The following is a 14929-nucleotide window of genomic DNA, read 5'->3' as shown; positions in this document are numbered from 1 at the left end:
CTGTCTAACCCCTTTCCCTTGCTGAGATCATCTCCAAATCCCCACCCTGCCTCTCTGTCAATCACTCAGCATCCCATCCCCTCCATCTAGAAGCTTCGGTCCAGGATGTAGATTGATTAGCCAGAGGCCAGGGATCAGCACCCCAAGCCTTGCCCTATATGCTGTCCTAAATGTCTGTCCCCCAGTACCCATCCCTTAAGGTCACTTATTGGTCCATAAGATGTTATCTCCTTTGGGTTTCCACCTCCCTTTAAATGTAACCTTGGCACATCTCCCAGGGCTCTCCCCTGAGGTGTAGGGGCTCCTTTGGGACTCCTAGAATAAAACCTTGGAATAACCCCTGCTAAGAGTCGGCCCTTTATCTCCTACCGATGTCTCTGGTGTCTCTTGTGCTGCAAAGGCGCCCAGCCCAGGTGCCCTCAGGACCCTCGGGGCACAGAGAGCGTCTCCCCGCTGTCGGCCGTGTCGGGGCTGCCCCGGGTGTCTGCCAACTCGGGACTGGCCGGGGATCCTGAGGGGCTCCCAGAGAGACACAGACAGTGCTGCTGGTGGCAGCACCAGGAAGCTGCCGGGTTTGGGCTTTCTTTGCCAGCAAATTGCTGCACTTGGGCTGTGGTGGCACAGGGAAATGTCCAGATCTGGGCATGGGCAGTGCTATCAAACACCAGGTCTGAGTGGTGACAGTCTTGGCACCAGGAAATTGCTGCATTTTGTCCTCTTTTTCAAAAAAATTGCTGCACTTGGCTGTGTTGGAACCGAGAAATGTCCAGATTGGGGTACGGGCAGTGGCAGCAAACACCAGACCTTGGCATTGCCGATGCTGGAAGCGGAAATTGTCAGATTTTGTCCTCCTTTACCAGAAAATTGCTGGATTTTGCTCTGCTGGAACAAGGGAATTTCCAGATCTGGGCACTGGTGGTGGCAGCAAGCACCAGATCTTGGCAGTGCCAGACCCAGTAATGTTGGAAATGAATTTGTAGAGAATTTTTAAGGCTTGATAGAAGATTTATATATTATGTATGCAAGTGTCACGATCCATCCTTATGAACGGGTTTCGTGATGGTTTGTGGGTTGATCTCAGAGTGCAAAAAACACTGACACGGTACAGGGGGTTGCAGTGATAATCAAAACAAATGTACCATTATTGAATAACCACAACAAAATGTGTTGGGGAGGAACTGGGGAAAAGGGAAAAAGAGGGAGGAAGAGAAAGGAAGGTATAGAGCTACCAAACGTAGAAACGGTGAAGTTCTTCGATGTCCAGCCAATGGAGTTCACCAGGTCACGTCCAGGGAGATCTCAGGGTTGCAGTTCATCTGAACTCTATTATACTCTCTTTTTTTTGATGGGGGAAGGGGTAAAACTTGAAACCAAATCAAAGGTAGTCTATTGCATTTTGGGGGGAAAATATAGTTTTTAGAGAAAGGTACACGCAGTCCATGTTCTCAGCAGTGGGCGAGAGCCATTGTCTTCTTGGTCCACTGCTCGCACCTGCAACGTCCATCTTGCTTCGGTCAGCTTGCCTCCCCCACACACCTCCCCCAGGTTAGGGGCCTCAGTCCCAGTCCTTGGAAAGAGTGTGGGGGGCCTTTTCACATAAGGGTTTCATGTCTCGGTCTTTGATGGAGAGGCTTCTTACATCTCAGTCTGTCTGTCACGGCAGTTGTAAGACAAGTGAGGAGTCTTCTGTGGGGACACCCAACACTCAGGAGAAGTCCAGCCAGGCCGAGAGGTGGGACAACTTCCAAGGCTAGTGTTGCAAAAAGACAAGCTGCCCCCTTCTTTCTTTCATTGGGTACAGCGTAGCATACAGCAAACACACCTGTGAACAATAGCTTAGCAATGCCAGGAGCTGTGCTCAGGTCTCGGGGCCCTTGGCATGTAACTTTCTCCAACAGGGCCAGAAACTTCAGACAAGGGTCTTTTCTTCCGTGGTCCCCAATGACAAATGTGAGGCAGATGAGAGAAACTTCAGGCAGAGTCTTACACCTGCATTACATGGATGATGTACTAATCTGTGCTTCCATCAACACTTATTAGACACAGCACTTTCCAAGACTGTCACAGCAGTCAGAAGTGTGGGGTTTCAGATAGCCCAGGAAAAAATCCAGCTATCGAGCCCATGGAAGTACCTCGAGTTTTTAATCACAGGAAGGACCATAGTGCCCCATACTCTATCCATCAACAAGCACTCCCAGACATTAAGAGACATGCAACAGCTGTGCGGCGTCATCACCTGGATCTGACCTCTCCTGGGCCTCACCACAGAAGAACTGGCACCGCTCTTGGACCTTCTACGAGGAGATGGTGACCTGGCTTCCCCACGCTCGTTAACGCCAGAAGCCTGTGAGGCTTTGGAGAGAGTTGTCAACGCCATCAAACACCGCCAGGCGCATCGGACAGACCGGTCCCTTCCCCTCAGCCTCGGTATTTTTGGTAAGTGCCCACACTTCCATGCATTGCTCTATCAGCGGGATCATACTGCAAAAAACCCACTCATCACCATCAAGTGGCTTTTTCTGCCACACCAACCACATCAAACAGTCACCACCCCACCAGAACTTGTAGCCAAACTTATTATTATAGGCCGACATTGCCTCCGGACCCTCGCAGCTTGCAATCTGGCATGCATTTCCCTCTTTTATACTTTGGAACAATTGGATTCTCTATTACAAACAAATGAACATCCGCAAATTTCATTAGACAGCTATCCCAGAAAAGTTTCAATTCATTATCCTAAACAAAGACTTTTTAAAGATTCACTGCATTTGGCCCCAAAATCGTATAAAAGTAAAACTCCACTCAAAAACGCTATCACCAAGTTCACTGACGATTCAGACAATCTCACAAGTCAGTGTTCACCTTGAGGGACCCTGACACTCAGAAGGAGGAGTCTGATATCCAGGTTGTTGAAGGTTCCTCCCAGACTGCAGAACTTGCTGCAGCTGTGAGGGCATTTTGAACATTCAAACAACCCTTCAAATTAGTCACAGATTCTGCATTTGTCACCAGGATAGCAGAGCAGGCAGAGCGTGCCCTGCTCAAGAAAGTCCAAAATAAAAAATTATACAGCTTGCTCTCTAAATTAATTTGGTTCATCTCCCACAGAGAGCAACCTTATCACATCCTGCATGTCCGGTCGCACACAGAGCTGCCAAGATACATCACTGAGGGCAACCGGAGAGCAGACTTGTTAGCAATGGCAGCAAGTGCCACCCACATTTCCCCCACTGCACCACACGTCTTTCAACAGGCTCGTCTAAGCCATGCAGTCTTCCATAAGAAGGCTCCAGCTTTAGTGCATCAATTTAAGATTTCCAGAGACCAAGCCAAGGCAATTGTCTCCACCTGCCCCAATTGCCAATCCCTCGCCCTCCCAACCATAGGGACAAAACGAAGAAAATTACAGTGACAACTAACTTGACCATTCATGTTTCTATCAGTGCTCGAACAGTTGATAACTGACTCATTTGAGGACCCGATGGCCACTCCCAGGACACCCCAAAATACCTTAACAGCTGCTGCCACTGTCATTGTGCTCCTGTGCATCCAAACAGTGGTTGGATGGGTCGTGCCACAACCAACAGAAAACGTATGGGTCACACTGGCGAAATCTCTCAAGCAAGACAACTTTTGCACAGCCATGGGATGTGCAAAAGCCCCACTGTCTACATGTAAGGTCGGAATCCCCCTGTCACCAAATGAATATACCTATGCAGGTAAGAAGTCCACCCCGGTAGACACCTGGGACGAGTGGATGAAGATCTTACCACATGCACCACAGGAGCCCAAAGAACTAGACCTACCAAGCTCCTCAAAGTGACTTATTGTGTAAACTTTTTCTATGAGCAACCCCAACAAAATTGGCATGAGAAATCCAAAACAACAGATGATAGTAAGAAAAGATATATCACCAAATGATAAGAGATACAATGTCGTTGACTGGTACAATTATACTGCCGAAACATTATCTAAGTCCTCTCCATTTTCCAGAGTGCTTCCCAACTAAGTGTTTCCCATCTGTGGGGTGTGGGCAGGGATCCCCTCAAAGATCAAAGGGGGCCCCTGCAGCCTTGGTCAGCTTACTACCCTCACCCCAAACACTACCCAAATAAAAAACTGGAAATGAGAAACTCAATTGGCACGCCAGAAAAGATCATACTCCCAATTCAATCAAAATTGTGATGACCAAATTAATAATTGGGGCAAGACGAAGAGGGTCGCTGTTTCTGTCTTTCTACCATGGGTTGCAGCTGCAAAGGCCCTCAGTGAGCTTTCTCACCTGGAGTGCTGGCTTAGTAAGCAGACCAACGCTACGTCCCCTGCCTTATCAGAACTTCTAGTGGACGAGGAAACCACCAGACATGCCACCCTTCAGAACAGAGCAGCCATCGCTTTCCTGCTGCTCTCCCATGGCCATGGTTGTGAAGATTTCAAAGGGCTTTGTTGCTTTAACGTGCCATCGAAAAGCACATCGATCCAGGCCAACATCAAACAAATGCAAGAGCAAATGAAGTCCCTTCTTACTGAAAATAAAGTTGTGGACATGATGGACAAAATGATCAGGCAGTGGGGCGTTCCTCTGTGGGTGGCCCCCATTCTTAAAAGTTTATTGTGGGTCCTTCTCATAGTTGTTATCGTTTCAGCAGCACTGATGTGTTTTCAGAAAAGAATTGACAAAACACTGGGAAATGTTTATTTAATAAATAAAAAAGGGGGAGATGTGGGAGACAGCCATGGAGAAGACGAACCTGGAATGCCATGGGAGGACAGCACTGTTTAAATTAAGGTGAGAGACTGGTGCAATTCCCCATGGTTCTTTGCTTGTTAATGTTAATGTGCTGTTGTCAATCGACTGCTGTTCATCCCCCAGTTCCAGAAAGTTCTGTACTCCCTGTTCCTCCATTGGCTTTCCCTGAGAGACCCCTCCCACTCTGCTCCCCCATTGGTGTATCCTGTGTCACCCCACCTTAACTCCAGCCCTGGCTCCATTCCCCATTGGATAATTTGTACTCTGACCCCTCCTGTCTTCCTCCAGTTATATACCCTGGCTCCAGCCCTGTTCCTAGCTCTTTGCCTCTGGTTCCCTTCAGCAGAGGTTGTGTTCCTGCTTGCTCCTGTTTCCCTCTTCTCCCTCACTTCACCTGGACCCTGGGATTTTCCCTTAATAAACCCGGCTGGATCTGCTATGTGAGGAGTCCTCTCATCCCTCTGGTGAGGCTTTGATTGCACCATCTGGGCTCAGGGTCTGCTGGGCTGGGGGAGTTGTCAAGGCAGCCCCAAGTGGAGACGCTTTTGGTGCTGCAGGCACCTGACAGCACCTGCCTGGGGAAGCTGCTCTGGCCACCTGCTCAACCAATTCCTTTTCCCAAGCAGCAGCTCCCAGCGTCCTCATCCGAAGCCCAGAGAGAGAGGGAGCAGCTGCCCTCAGCCCTGTCCTTTACCGCATCCCAATTCTCATGGAATGTCCTCTCTCAGAGAGAAACTCCCAGAGAAGAGAAGTGCGACCAAATCCCCTTCTCCCCTGAGCCTGATCACTTCTTTTGTTTCTTACGGACCCAGTCCATCAGAGCAGTGGTATTGCACTGACAGCTGGGACACCAGCAGGGGATCACCCCACACTACCCAGTGTGCACCAGGCTCAACAAGGTCTGCTTCTCCCCTGATTCCACCAGGCCTCTTCCCTTGTCTGTGGTTTTGCTGGATAGTGGGTCAGGACAGTGAGAATCTCCTTCATCCATTCATTCACCATTTAGGACCCTGCAGACACTTCCTTAAATTTCTCCCCAAGGTGACCTCAGCCCACCAATGATGTCACAGCTCTTGTCCGTCTGTTCAAATCTCCCATGAGGACACTCTGGTCTCTCCTCCAAGGGCACAAAGCAGCAAAACCCCTGAGGAAAATCCTCCCCCTTGGGCCCTGCAGCTCCTGGGGCAAGTTCCAGAGCAAACAGTCAAGGCAGTGGCCTGAGATGTTTTCCCAGGTGGCCCACAAGACATCTCTGCTGGATCCAAAAGGTCCCCGGAAAAAGAGAGATGCAGAACCCCTCACTAATGCCCTGGAATGTCGAACAGGAATCACAGCCTTGGACAGCTCTCAGAAACCACTTCACTGTGGATTTTCCTTCCTGGAGGCCCAGGATGTCTGAATGTCCTCCTGGTGCCTCAGGGCCTGGGTAAACAGGGCTCGTCAGAGATGCTGGCAGGCACCAACACCCCTCCTCCTCACAGGGCACCTCTGTCACCCCAATTAGCTCCGAGTGGCTGCCTGGGGACAGGTGCCCACTTCCCAAAGTCCCTGGGATGGGCACATCCTGCTCAGGGCCAGTGCTGGCCTGGGCCCAGAGCCAGGGCCATGACCCAGGTGCTCTGGGAGGGCTCCGAGGCTGCAGGTGTGACAGGATGAGGAGCAGGGCAGGGCATATTCCCCTCTGGACAGTGCTCTGGGCATGGAGCTTGGTCGGGTTTGGCATCTGCAGGGAAAGGGATATCGAGTTGTGTGGATGTGGGAATTGTAACAGCTGAGCCATTCCCCAGCCCTCAGCCTTGTCTGCAGGTGATCAGCATTGCCCAGTGCTCCCCAGTGTCTGCGGTGTCTGAGATGCCAATCAGCCACCTGATCACGTGTCCCTTGTTCCCCTTGTTCTCCCACATGTTGGGTTTGGGGCCAGGCTAAGCTCTGGGGTGTCCCACAGGGAAAGCTCTGGGAGGGGAGGGGCAGCAGGAGATGGGGGATCTGGCACTGGGGGCTGTTGGAGGATGGATTGTGTTGGACTGGGGGTTGTCCCCACAGGGTCCCCAGGTGCCTTTGGCTCCCTGGCTGCCCCCCTTAGCCCCACAGGTGCCTGGGCCCTTCCAGGGGCAGCTGCCCTGTGCAGGAAGCTGGAGGGATGCCGGGCAAGGGGGCTGGATCCGTGCCTCAGGTGGGGTGGGATGGGCTCTGTGCCAGGGCTAGGGGCTGTGCCAAGCCGGGCTTTGGCCTGGGGGCTGGCAGGGAGGGTGCAGGGAGGAGTCCCGGCAGGGATAAAGGTGCTCCTCACCTGCTGCAGCCTCAGGCAGCGCTGCCCAGAGCCAGAGGAAGATGAAGGTGGCTGTGATCAGCGTGGCCCTGCTCTTCTCCATCCTGCTGTGGCCCCCGGCACAGGCCAAGGTGAGGCACCAGCCAAACACTGTCCCCACATCCTGCCCTTTCTGGCCTCCCATCCCACCCTTTTGGTCCCTCCTCTGTGTCCCATTCAGGGTCCCCAGCTGCCCTCCCACTGACCATTCCTGAGGCCTTTCCTTTCATGCCCCCCCTCAATCCTTTGTCTTTCTTCCTGGCCACTGCAGAGGGGTCCCCCTGTACAATTCCCTGACTCACCCCCCCCCCCCCCCCCACACCATCTCCCAGTCCTGTTGGTTTTGTCCCACCTGTCCTCATTCTTCTGTCCTCACCAAGCCCCTCCCTTGCACTCTCATGTCCCTACACCTCAATTCCTTTCTCCTCCCCTGTACCTCACACCCTGCTCCTTCCACACCCCCAGCCCTGTCCCCTGGACTCTCAATTGACCCCAGATCAGTGCTTTTGGGTCTCCCCCCACCTCAAACAGATCTTCTTGGAGGCCCTGAATTCCCATCCCTCTGCCTGTGCTCTGCTCCCTACCCCTGTGTCCCCCCCAGCCCCACAAGGTCCAGTCCAGACCCAGCCTTTGTTCTCCTTTCCAGGCACTCCTGGAAGGAACCCAAGATGATCTGCGGGAGGTGAGTGGGCTGCTGGCATTGGAGGGCATCCCCTCAGGGAATTGAGGGGCAGTGGTGTCCCCCCATCCCTTGCTGGCACTGGGGACATCCCAGTGACCAGCGAGGTCTCCTGGTCTCTCTGCAGTTGGATTTAGACAATGTCGCGGTCCTGGAGATGCCTCTGGTGGGTACCACAAGTTCTGCCGGTGCCAGACCCTCCCATTGCATGGCCACCACAGCCCAGGCCATCCCAGTCTGTCCCAGCACAGCCCAGTGCACGCCTCCTGACAGCCCAGATAATGCCCTGCCCCAGGGCTCTTCCCCAGTGAAGCCTTTGCCCAGGGCCCTGCTGCATTCCATCCCTGTCACCCCAGGACCCCCTGGATGAGCCAGGACGCAGCCCCTGCCCCAGCTGTGCCTCTTGGCCCGGAGCCCAGTGCTTCTGGGCAGCAGCACAGCAGCTCCTGCACCCCATTGCTGCCACAGCCCCTTCCCCAAGGCCCCCCTGCTCTCCCCTGCCTCCCAGTGCAGCCCGGTGCCCCCAGTGGGTCTCTAACGCTGCCTTTGTCCCCAGCCCCCTGTGGCTGAAGAGCTGCGGGCTCTCCTGCGGCAGAAGCGCCTGGCTGCCTCTCTGGATGCCTAGGTGAGCCGTGCCTGCAGGGACAGGGCTGGGGACAAAGCCCAGAGGGGCTCCAGAGGTCACCTTCTGGGGTTGGTCTTTTAGGGTTGGAAGGACCAGTGTCCTTTTTCCTCTCCAGTGGCATGAGGAGATGATCATCCCTGGAGGAACCCCCTGAACTCTTTGAGCCCTGGGCCATTTCTCCTGAAGAATCAATCATCAAGAATCAATAAACCCTTTGAGCAAAGCTTTGCTCAGTGTCCGTGTGTGTGTCTGTGGATCTGGATTTCCTCCTTTCCAGTGGTCCAGGGAAGTCAGGCCAGGTCTGGGCTCTGCTGCCTTTACACAGTCTGTGCCTTCCCCTCAACAAATGGTGTGTTGGGAGTTGTGCAGAATCCAGGGGGAGTGAGTTGACTGGGGGGGTGGGTGTCCAGGTGGTGAGAAAGGCTGTGGTTCACTGTGAGTGTGGTAGGAATGGCCTGGGTTTAAAAGAAAAACAAATTTAAAAAAAGCTTTCTTTTAAAACTTTTTCTCTCTGTGAGAAATGACCGTTCACTTCTCAAAATTTTGAAAGGTTTATTAAAACCTTAACCAAACTTACAACAAAAGGACTAAATAAGGAAAAAGTTACAGTGCTGGGAGCCTCCCCCACTTCATGGCTGGTAACCACGTGTCTGGCTCATCCACACAATGGCTGCTCTCCCTTTTATAGCCTTGCTGTTGCAACAGGCAGCCCTAGCTCCTCCCAAAGGCTGTCTGTTGACTCTTCCTCGCTGTCCATTGGTGTAGACTGCTTTCTTGGAACTGGACTGGAGGGCAGGTGTTGCTAAGCCGTGCCTCTTAGGAACAATCTGCCCCTCCCCAAATGCCCGGACTACCAAGATCAGCCCGGGATAACAATGCTGGGTGGGGGGGACACATTGCAGTAACATAACTATACATCTGTACAACTTCTCTTAACATACTTATCATGTTCACCCTTTAATTGGGAAAGCCAACCATTTCATTACTCATCTCTAACACTGTGGCATTCACATTCTCTGAAAAAATCCCTCCGCCCAGGATTTTTCTCCTGGGAAGCTGAGACACCTCAGAGAAAAAGGAAAACCAATCTTATCTCATTTGCTTTTCCTGTGTTGTGCTCATGTGCAGAATGTGTTTGGAGATTGTTTACCCACAGGTGATTGTTTGATTGGATTCTGGTGTGAGTTACTTTGACTCATTGGCCAATTATGGCCAAGCTGTGTCGAGACTCTGGAAAGAGTCACGAGTTTTCATTATTATCTTTTGAACATTCACTAAGAATCCTTTCTCTGTTCTTCAGTATAGTATAGTATAGTATACTTTATTATAAGATAGTATTATAAAGTAATAAATTAGTCTTCTGAGAACATGGAGTTAAATGCATCATTCCTGACTTCGTTGGGCAACCCTGCAAATACAATATAACAACCCCAAAATTCTTTATTTACTCAAAAGAATTTAAATGTCAAAAAAAAAATCTTCCTATGTCAAAAGTATGTTGAAATTATTTATTGGTCTTGGAATTTGGTTCCCTGGCGGGATGGGGCTGCTGGGTCTACCTGTCTGCGGGGCACTGTGGGGCTCTGGGGTTTCCTAGGCGAGGGGCCCTACATGGTCGCCTGTAATGCCTGGCCACAGTGGGGTAGAGCCACCATGGTGTCCTGGGAAAGGGCGAGTGGTTCTACCTGGCTCTGGGGTCGTTCTTGGCTGCTGGGTCCATCGGCTCCAGCAGGACTTGGGTGAATTTTGGGGTGGGCCAGGTGGACCAGTTGTCCCCGGCCATCCTGAGAGCTCACCAGGGCTCAGTCATGTTCACTGACTCCAGTTCCAATACTGAAGGAACCACTGGTGCCGGCATCGCCCCAAGGAAGCCTCACAGCAGAACTGGCACAGGGCATTCCCCTGGCAGGGGGGCAGGGAAAATGTCTTGGCCATGAGCAGCAGAATGGCAAGAAAGCTGCTGGTGCAGGAGTTGCCCACCCCAGCAGGTTGAAGGCACGTTTGGGTTGCATTCCTGCTGTCCTGGCAGTGAAATTCTGAGCAGAGGGCACAGAGGTGTCTTCTCCTCGGGGCTCACAGGTGACACCGAGATGCTGTGGGGGACCTGAGCCCTGCCTGAGCGCAGACTCAGCCCAGCAGGAGCCCCTGGCTGACACCGCGATGGAGTACACAGCTGGCTCAGGGGTGCTGCATGCCATGAGTGGGGAGCAGCTTCCCCTGATACAGGGAGAGCTGAACCTTAACTCCACCTGCTCCACAGCTGGAATGGTGTCAGCGTCAGGGAGCAGACCAAAGAGGAGAGGGAGGCCTTTGGTGTGAGATTCTGAGGAAGATTTATTCGTCAAAGAGAACAGGCACCAAAAAGCCCCAAGCACCAGTGTGCTCAGGATTTTATACAGCACTACAACTGCGGGTGGGCACGATCGCTGAGCCAATTGGGAATCAGGGAGGGAGGAGTAAAAGGCGGGGAATACATCTCAGAGACCAATGGGATAAGGGGGTGGAGAGGGCAGGTCACATGGGCCAATGGGGCATCATCCATGAGGGGAATTCCCGAGGGGCGGAACCTGCAGGGGAGGGGTTTACAGGAGACTGACAGGGAAGGGTCTAGAACAGGGGCAGAGTTTACAGGGATGGATAGGGAAGGCACTGGAATACAAGGTGGGGATTATAATGATTGAAGGATAAAAGGGGAGGGATATAACCTGGGAATAATCCAGCTTGGGGAAAGACAACATACAGGGGGTGAACTGGAACAGACCATCCAAAAAGCTATGAAATAAAAGGGCACTGAAAGGGATGCAGGCCACGTTTTATGGTGCAAAAAGAAAGGATCAATCCTGTGCTATTTTTATACAGTCTTTTTATAGGCCTTTTTGTAGGGTTTTTTAAGAACATCCCCTGTCTATCCCCAGTTGGTCAGCAACAAGTTGTTACCCTGTATTGATTGGTCACTCAAACCCCTGGTGTGTATGTTCAGGAAAAGTTGTTTGTGAGAGATAGTTTTCATTTTTCTATCTAAGAGGAAAAATACAGTTTATACAGGTGGCTGGTGTTTATCAGTCTTACAGCTCTTTTTCAGGGAAAGTAGGTTGTTTTCCACAGTCCTAGAGCTCTTTCTCAGGAAAAACAAGTTGTTTTTCACTGCTCCACAACTCTGTTCTCACAAAGAGTTGTCAGCTTTCTCATGGCTTCTGCCTCTTGCTGGGATTTATTAAAAGGCCTTCAAAGGATTCACCTTGAGCAGGACAAGAGCCCAGTCGAGGTTACACTCAAAATGGATGACTGGTCAGGAGTTTTCACACTTTTACAAGGTTTGGTCCATTTAAATATTGGGGTTAGTTGTCCAGTTACAGCCTCAGGTTATGCAGTCCCATCCTCCCAGTTTGCTTTCCTCAATTTGCTGTTGTTTGCACTTTTTGTGCCTGAAGCTGCAACAGTGTCCAGTTCTGGGGCTGGAAAAGGATTGTTTTGTCAGACTACACTGTGAAGAGAACTTGCTAACACTGTGTATGAAGTACAGAGTTACAGACTAATGCAGTAGAGAATCTGGAAATATGACAGCTAAAACTGAAGGCATCAGCCTGTTCCATGTTCCCTTGGTTCCATGGGGATCCACAGCATCACAATGGCCACTTGTTCCCACGAGGTTCCCTGATGTCACCGTGGTGTCCTTGGACCCACCTGGTCAAAACTGACCCATGGTTCCATGAGGTTCCCCAGTGTCACCAATAGTCACTATGAGAGGATGGATGAGATCAATGTCCTGAGACACTGTGGGATGAGCTGTCAATCAGTCACACAGTGAGGACAGTGCTAACCCAGCCCTGATTGCCTGAGTGATCAGAAATCCCACCTGGGGGGAGGCCCACAAAGGCCCGGAGGCTTAAAAACACGGAGTGCAAGGTCAGCCCCTGGTATGGACTCTGCCCTCTCCTGGGGTTTGTGTCTCACCCACACTGGAATCCTAGGAGCTGTTAGTCAGATGTGTGTCTTTCTATAGAGCTTCTGTCTTTCTGTCTCTCTTTCTTCTTCTTCTAATGCTCTTTATATGGAACATTTTTGGGTACCTCAACAGCTTACGTGTTCAATGATTTCTACGTCAAATGAACTAAGTTAATGAAGTTACTGCTAGGATAAGTGTTTTCTTTGTAATTGGATGTTGCATGAAATCCTCTTCCAAAGTTTCTTGGTTTTTTTGTACTTTGCCTGTAAAAATTTGTGTAATTCCTGACCTCTTGCAGATATCTGGCTGGTGTTTTTCCTGTGCACCAAACTCAAGTAAAGATGGCAGGTGAATTGGTGAGTTAGCATGCAAAGCCCGAACGGAGCTCCGGGTGCGTGGAGGATCGGGGCAGTGTGAGTCGCGCACAATCCCTGCAGTGGGGGGACGTGGGTCGCTAGCGGGGTTTAGGGTGCCCCGAGTACAGCAGCAGCACTGAGTAGAGCCAAGAGGGCCCCAGTGCCCCGGCTGGGATGGCAGTGCTGGGGGTTCAGTGTGCCGCAGGTCAGGTAGAAACCGTAAACACACTGGAGGCCCCTTGGGGTCACAGGGCAGGGCAAGGCTGGGCTTACAGGGCAGGGCAAGGCTGGGCCTGTCCCTTCCTCCTCAACATATGAAATGTTTCTAGCCAACAGTCTCCTCCAGTCTGTCACAACAGGGAGTGTTGGAGGTGAAATCCCAATTCTGGCCATGAGCACCTGGCTGAGAAGGACAGTTGTTTTCCATAGGAAGGAAAGCACAGAGCCCCAAGATTTGGAAGGCAGGTGAGAGCCTCAGTAGGCCAAGGCCAGCTAGACTTGTCAATAATAGCAGATTTTGGATTTAGGGAATTTTGGGGGTGGAAACCCAATCTCGGCCATGGGCACCTGGAGAAGCAGGACAGTTCTCTCCCATGGGAAGGAGAGCATGGAGCCTCCCCCAGTGTTTTGGGGATAGATGAGAGGTGACCCTTGTGAAACTACTGCCAGCCAGACTTATCCTGGCAATATTCCTATGGGAACAATCTCTGGATATAAGGAACTTTGGAGGTGAAATCCCAATTCTGGCCATGGGTGCCTGGAGCAGAAGGACAGTTCTTTTCCATTGGGAAGGAAAGCACAGAGCCCCAGCGTTTTAGCAGCAGATGAGAAGTGACCCTCAACATGCAAAGGTCACTTAGATCAGTCAGGCAGTCCATGGGAAGCCAAACCAGCCAGACCTGTTCTGTTTTCTGTTGGTTTTATGGGGCTCCATAGTGTCACAATGGTGCCTTGGATCCATGGGGCCCCGCAGTGTCATAATGGTGACTTGATTCCATGGGTTCCAGCAGTGTCACAATGGCCCCTTGATTACAAGAAGACCTGCCATGTCACTGGTCCCCAGGTTCAATAGGGTCCCAAAATGTCACAGTGGCCCCCAGGTGTAATAAGGCCCCGCAGTGTCACAATGATCCCAAGGATTCCATGAGCCCTTGCAGTGTCACAATGGTCCCAAGGATTCCAAGAGCCCTTGCAGTGTCACAATGGTCTCCGTGGTTCCCCAGGCCCCAAAATGTCTCGTGACTCCTCTGTTCCATGAACCCTGCAATGTCTCAATGGACCTTTGGACCCTGGGGCTTTGCTGTGTCACAATGCTCTCCTTTGGCTCCACAGTGTCACAATGGACCATTGATGACAGCAGGTCACTCTGTGTCGCCCTGGAGCTTTGGTTCCATGCAGCCCTGCAGTGTCACAATGGTCTCCTTTGGTTGCCCACTGTCACAATGGACCACTGATAACATGAGGCCCTGCAGTGTCACAATGGACCTTTGGTTCCATGCAGCCCTGCAGTGTCACAAAGGCCTCTTCGTTTCACGAGGCCCCACAATATCACAATGGTCCTCCCAGGGTCACAAAGGTCTCACTGGTTCCATGAGGCTTCACAGTGTCACAATGCTTTGCTTATTCCATGGGGCCTCATAGTGTCACAATGGTCTCCATGAGTCCCCTGAGTTTCACAATGGTCTCTATGATTCCATGGGCCCCTCAGTGTCACAATAGCCCTTTGGTTCCAAGAGGCTGTAAAGTGTCTTAATTGTCTTTTCATGGTTCCACGAGGCCTTGCAATGTCACAATGAACCTTTGGTTCCATGGAGTCCCACAGTGTCACAATGGCCACCTGGTTCCATGACACCACAAAGTGTCATAATGGTCTCCATAGTTCCATGAGGCCCGGTGGTGTCACAATGGACCCTTGGTTCGATGGGGCCTCTCAGTGTCACAATGATCCCTACATTCCATGGAGTCACAGCATCAGTACAGTCCCCATGGTTCCATGAGGCCCAGCAATGTCACAGTGGTCTCCATGACTCCATGAGGCCTCACATTGCCAAAATGGTCCCTTGGTCTCACAGGGCCCCACAGTGTCACAATGGTCCCTTGGTTCCATGGGCCCTGTGCTGCTGCATTCCCCCCTCCCCTTCTCAGGCAGCCCTGCCAGCTGAGAAATGCTCCTTGGGCCTGGGCCTTGGCCAACAGCCCCTGGGCTCAGCTCCTCTGCAGCTCATCACAAACACTGTCTGCTCCAGGAACTGCTGCTGCCCAACC

The 14929-nt window shown here is 51.7% G+C and overlaps 1 long non-coding RNA gene across 1 annotated transcript; it reads left to right on the top strand.

The window, feature by feature from the left end:
- Nucleotides 1-7048: 7048 nt before the first annotated feature.
- On the top strand, nt 7049-8585 carry LOC132078653 (uncharacterized). Its single transcript, XR_009419287.1, has 5 exons — nt 7049-7150; nt 7705-7740; nt 7865-7903; nt 8294-8362; nt 8444-8585. It is a non-coding gene; the product is annotated as an uncharacterized LOC132078653 (long non-coding RNA).
- Nucleotides 8586-14929: the final 6344 nt, after the last annotated feature.

The sequence above is a fragment of the Ammospiza nelsoni genome, chromosome 12 (genome assembly GCF_027579445.1).
Source record: "Ammospiza nelsoni isolate bAmmNel1 chromosome 12, bAmmNel1.pri, whole genome shotgun sequence".
NCBI lineage: Eukaryota > Metazoa > Chordata > Aves > Passeriformes > Passerellidae > Ammospiza > Ammospiza nelsoni.
The sequence above is the reverse complement of the archived record's forward strand: the minus strand, read 5'-3'. Positions and strand labels throughout refer to the sequence as shown.